The sequence below is a fragment of the Panthera tigris genome, chromosome B1 (genome assembly GCF_018350195.1).
Source record: "Panthera tigris isolate Pti1 chromosome B1, P.tigris_Pti1_mat1.1, whole genome shotgun sequence".
Classification (NCBI taxonomy): domain Eukaryota; kingdom Metazoa; phylum Chordata; class Mammalia; order Carnivora; family Felidae; genus Panthera; species Panthera tigris.
This window is the reverse complement of record NC_056663.1, coordinates 40,695,596-40,701,595: the sequence shown is the minus strand read 5'-3', so window position 1 is coordinate 40,701,595 and position 6,000 is coordinate 40,695,596. Positions and strand designations below refer to the sequence as shown.

Below are 6,000 nucleotides of genomic sequence, written 5' to 3'. Positions count from 1 at the left end.
TAGGGATGTTAGGTTTAGGCTCTCCTCTCTGGAAGGACAGGCTCCTTCCATGACCAGCCTTGAAGGAGCTGCTTTTGAGTTTTTAAAGACACCAGGTCCTTTCTTTAGAGTCTTTTTCTCCACATTAGATTGTAAACTTGAAGGAATGCTTTAATTGTCTTTGTACCCTCAGTGTCCAGGCGGCAGTAGGCACTCCATAAATATTAGTTTAATAGATGAATGAATGTATATTAGGCATTGAGATATGCACACTGTGGTTCTCAACTGATTTACAATCCAGTTGTGGTGATCAGATTGCATACCCAAAGGTGTGGCACAGTGTCAAAAGCACTGTAGGTTATATGAAGGAGCTGTGAAATGCTACTTAATCACAGAAGAGGGAGAAATTACTTCCAATGTGGGGGCATCCAGCTTAGGACAGATTTTGTGGAGGAGAAAACATATGGCTGGGCCTTGAGGGCTGGAAAGAATTTCCACAAATAGGGTGAGTAAGAGACAAATACATGCCAAGTAGAGGGATCAGTGAAAATACAGACATTGAGGGAAGGCATTCTGTTTCTTCAGTGCAAGGCCAGGAATGAGGTCTGAGGCAAGGGAGGCCTTGCTCAGCGAGATGACATTTTTAGGGCTCAGTTGTGGGGCCCCAAAACCCCTCTCTGGCTCTGATCTGAGACAAGAGAGGCTTTGCTCACTGAGATGTGTCAAAGCCAGAGAGGGGTTTTGGGGCCCCACTACTGAGCCCTTAAAAATGTCTTCTCAGTGAGCAAAGCCTCTCTTGTCTCAGACCAAAATATTAGTAATAATATTATTAGCTAAGAGCTGAGATTGCCTTCTCACAGTAGACAAACAACTCAGTAGTGAGAGCTGTTAAACACTGTGATAGTGCGTCAGTGGCAGGTTTAGAAAATCTTTTCCCAGAGATTTTTATGCATAAAATAGACTTGCTATTTGTCAATGGTTTCCTGTGGTCCCTCTTAATATCATGACATGGTACTATATGAGCTCCCCAATCTATGATGTTTGATTAAACTAAAAAAAATACTTGGGTGTTGACTTTGGACATGACCCTTGGCATGGCTATGGATGCATTCATGCCCCCTGTCCCTCCAGTCAATGTGGCTCTCTTCCAATGATCCCCATCTCAACAAATGACACTTGCATCCATACGGCTACCCAAATCAGAAATCTGTGAATGATCCTTGATGCCCCATTCCTCCTTACTACTCAATTTCTAATTAACCCCCCATCATTCTGCCTCAAAAACACCTCTAGAATTTGTCCAGTGCCCTCCAGTCCCCCATGCTGGCTGAAGTCACTAGCATCTGTCACGTGGATTGCTGCAGTAGCCTAAATGATCTCCCTACCCTCAAGCTGGGCCTTCTCTAACCCATCCCACATCACTTGTCTCTCTGAAATGTCCATGTGAAAGCACTTCCCTTTCCTGCTTAACATTTCTTCACTGCGGCCCCAGGCTTATGAGAGAGGCCAAAGGTGTGCAGTCTGGGCCAGACTGCTTAGATCTTCCTGTGTGCTTGAACTCCAGCTTGGCTACTTACCTATTTACTTGACCTCTGGCAGATTACTTATGCACCCACTGCAGTTTTCTCATCTATAAAAAGGGGATCATGACAATAATTCATTTTAGAGTAGTTGGGAAGACTAAATGAATCTGGATCTTCCTCTCCTATGTGAACCCTTAAATTCAGAGTGCCCCCGGACTCTGATCCTCTTCTCCATACTCATTTCCTTAGTCATCTCAACTGGACTCTTAGCTTTAATATCCATATCCTGATAACTCCCAATGGTACATCTCTAGCTCAGACCTCTCTCCTGAACCCTAGATTCATATATATCCAGCAGCTTCTCAACATCACCACTTGATGGCTAATAGATACATTAAACTTACTATGTCCAAGGCTGAACTCTGAATTTTTTTCATTCAAACCTTCTGTGCCCAAAGTCTGTTTAAAAATTTTTAATGTTTTGGGGCGCCTGGGTGGCCCAGTCAGTTGGGCGTCTGACTTCGGTTCAGGTCATGATCTCACGGTTTGTGGGTTCGAGCCCCGCATCGGGTTCTGTGCTGACAGCTCAGAGCCTGGAGCCTGCTTCGGATTCTGTGTCTCCTTCTCTCTCTGCCCCTCCCCAACTTGTGCTCTGTCTCTCAAAAAAATAAATAAATGGAAAAAAAAAATTTAAAAAAAATTTTAATGTTTTATTTATCTATTTATTATTTTTAAACGTTTATTTATTCTTGAGAGAGACAGAGACAGAGCATGAGTGGGGCAGAGAGACAGGGAGACACAGAATCTGAAGCAGGCTCCAGGCTCTGAGCTGTCAGCACAGAGCCTGATGCAGGACTCTCGAACCAATGAACCGTGAGATCATGACCTGAGCCGAAGTCCGATGCTTAATCGATGCTTAATCGACTGAGCCACCCGGGAGCCCCTCCCCCTCCTTTTAATCTCAGTTGATGGAACCGTCCTTCCAGATACTCAGGCTCAGTAGCTCCTCACTTTTCTCTTGTTCTCACTTCTCACATCCCATCCATCTGGAAATCCAGCTGGCTCCTTCAAGCTGCAGGCAGAAACTGACTCCTTACAATGTCCATGGCTGCACCCTGGCCCAAGCCCCCCACCGTCTCTTACCTGGATTACTACAGTGGCCTCCTGACTGGTCTCCTTCCACTCTGTCTGTCCACAGTCTCTTCTCCACCCAGCAGATTGGAAAATCAGACCCGGTCACTCCTTTCTCAAACCTTCCATTGGCTTCTCATTCCACAACTACTACACGCCAAAATCTTTATAAGATCCTATGTAGTGAAGTCTTCACCCTCCACTTTGTAACCTCATCTCCTACTTTACTCCTTGTTCATTCTACTCCAGCTACAGTGCCATCCTTACTTTTCCTGGGACTCCTCCAGGATGCTCTGGTCGTAAGGATTTGGCACTGCCTATTCTCTTTACTGGAGTGCTCTTCCCCCAGATATCCCTACGGCTAACTCATCTCCTCCTTTAAGTCTTTGCTCAAATGTCTCTTCTCAATGAGATGTACTCTCACTACCCTTTTAAAAACCTTAACTTTTCCTGAAGTCCTAAGGCACTCCTGATCTCCCTTCTATTTTTTTCCATTATACTTACCACCCTCTGACATACAATACACTTTACTTATTATGTTTATTGATTATTATTTGTCTTCTCCTACTAGAATGTAAGCTCCACTGGAGCAAGGATCTTTGTTTTATATTCACTGGTGTTATGTATCCAAACACTGGAACGGTGCTAGTACATAGTAGAGCCCACTAGATATCTATAGAATGAATGGGTAGTGCATGGCACACAGTTCTGGACATATATATATATATATATATATATATGTATTTATAATTACATTAAATATTATTATATATTATTTTATAAACAAAACATGCAGACAATTATTAAGCTCACAACCACTTGGCTCTCTGTATCTTCCTAATCTCATCTCCCTTCACTCTTTGTCCAATTCTAGTTCAACTGTACTTAGTTCTCTCATCTCTAGAGCTTTCCACATGTAATTTTCTCTCTGTCCATCCACCCTTTTATTTGAGGAATATATGTTCATCTTTCAGGTGTCAGTTTGGAAGGACTTCCCTGATTCTAGGTCAGCCCCCTCCGCCAACAATCCTCTTCCTGCCACCATGTGCTCCTTGCCCATCACTCTGCTTTGTAATTACTTGCTTCTCACTTGTCTTCTCAGCTAGTCTCTGTGACAACAGACACTATGCCTGTGATGGTAGTCATTGCAGCATCCCCAGCACCCAGCACAGGGTTTGATACGTGGGAGGCTCTCAGTAAACATTACTGCAATGAATGAGAAAGGCCCACAGCAGTGATTGCATTTCTGCATCTTTGACACACTTGCTTAGTAACCATATGCAATAGCTTCTTGTGCTGCTTCTTAGGTAATAACCATCGCTAACACTTTTCTAACTCAGTCCTCACAACTCTGCAAAGTAGGCACTACTAGTGCCCTTATTTGAGAAGGTAGGAACTTGAAATTTACAGAAGTAAAGGTACTTTCTCAACGTAACAGAGCTGGCAAGTATTGGATCAGGATTAAAACCCAGGCAGTCTGTCACCAGAACTCATGTGATGCCACATCATCCAGCCATTTTGATTTTGGATTTTCTCTTTTACTTAAAAAATTAGTCAACTATCTCTCCTTAGCAAGTATGTAAGAGAACAATCCCTACCACCTTCAATATACATTTATCATGGTCTTCTTTACGGAGGAGCTGCCACTCATGCTTCCTTTCACCAAAGTGAAAACTAAAGCCCAAGCAGGGTGGCAGCCTTGTGGTCTAGATCAACATTATTACCATTAACACCAGTTGCTGTTTTATTGAACACATACTATGTGCCAGGCACCTTGCCATATGTCATCTCATTTGATAACTAATTTTTAGTTTAACTGAAGGTGAAGCCTTGTTTTCTGACTTCTACTTCATGGCTCTCTGGATCACAATGATTTAAATCACTTAAAATGTTTTATCAAAGTCATTGGAACTCCAATGCAATTTACAGAGAGACCTGCCCAACTCTCATTTTCAGATCTGGGAACTGAGATTCTGAAAGGTTAAGTGCCTTGTCCAATGTTAAGTTGTCTAGCTGGGGCTGGAAGAGGCCTCCTGTATCCAGGTCCAGAGCTCTTGATGCTATATACAGCCAATCATCTTTACCCAATGTACATAAATGAAAAGACATCGTGGCTCTTTTTAAATAGTTGTTACTACCCATGGCTTATTATTCATGATGCTATTTCACAACTCATGCCCTGGAAGTCACACTTTTTAGCATCCCCCTCGAGGTGCCTTCCACGTTTACGAAGGTGGCAGCAGCAGCTGCCCCTTTGTGACTGGTTGACTAAGGTCCAGGCGGCCCTCAGACCGATCTCGACAGCCAATCAGGGCTCGGAGCCACAGAGCTGCACCAACCGGAGGTTGCCGAAGCCTCAACACGGGCCAACTGGGAGCTCGAAGCCAAGAAGAATGTGACCCGCGGACAGCGATCAATCAGAGGGGAGGAGCGGTTCACTGACGTCCAATCAGCGGCTCTTAGGTCACGGTCGTGGGCGGTGCTGCCGTGAGGACCGTCGGCCAGCCAATCAGCAGATGAGCGGCCGTCGGCGCGAGTGTGGGGGGCGGTCGGGGGTGGGGCTTGCCCGAGCGTCGGAACTGTGGGCGCTGCGAAGAGAGAGGCTGGGTGAGAAGGGCTGAAGACCCGGGTGGGGTTAGGGGCAGCGCGGGCACGCACCGGGCCGGGGCGGGGGCTGGAGGCTGGGGCACACGAGGGTGCGGGCGGGGGCACGCAGGGGTCCCAGCGGGGCGCGGGTGGCAGGGTCAGAGTTAGGAGATGCGGCGGGATTGACTCTCAGAGCTACGGGATATGGCGGGGAGAGAGGTGAGGGACCAACTACCGGGCTGGGGAGGTGGCCCGCTCCGACCAGGTGGCTGAAGGAGGAGGGGACACTGTTGCCATGGCAACGCACGTGTGCTGTCTGGCGACCTTTTTCACCGCCTGAATGTGCGCACACCTTAAATCCGCCTCCTGATCACCCCCACCCTAAAGGGCCTCCATCATCCTTTGCTCGCAGGCAGCTGGGCTGAGACCAAAAATAACCCTGTTTAGCAGCCGCCTCTCCTCCTCCCCAGCCTGGTTACTCCCCTCCTCCCCTCCCTCCTGCTGTCTCGTCCCCGGGCAGAGGGATTAAGCTCGCCCTGGGGCCCTTGGTACGACAGGCCATTGCGGTTTGACCACCTGGTCCAGTTCGCAGCCAGCTTGAGGAATGGCCACAGCTGGGGTACATACAGCCGGCTGTCTCTTCCTGGGGACTGCACCGTAGAGATGCTGCCGCCTGAGCGACCTGGGGTATTCCTCAGATTTCTTTAAGGCATCCAGTGCAGAGCCTTGTGCATAACAAGTACTCTAAGAATGCGGTCTGACTCCATGAATAAAGACCACA

The 6,000-nt window shown here is 46.9% G+C and overlaps 1 protein-coding gene across 2 annotated transcripts in view; it reads left to right on the top strand.

The window, feature by feature from the left end:
* Positions 1-5,035: 5,035 nt before the first annotated feature.
* The window catches only part of AP3M2 (adaptor related protein complex 3 subunit mu 2), a 34,994-nt gene continuing 34,029 nt past the window's right edge, over positions 5,036-6,000 (top strand). The window contains exon 1 of one of the 2 annotated variants that reach the window (XR_006216635.1): positions 5,036-5,240. The gene's annotated coding sequence lies outside the window, so the exon portion shown is untranslated. The remainder of the gene's footprint in view (positions 5,241-6,000) is intronic. The other variant, XM_042983377.1, reaches the window with a different exon arrangement.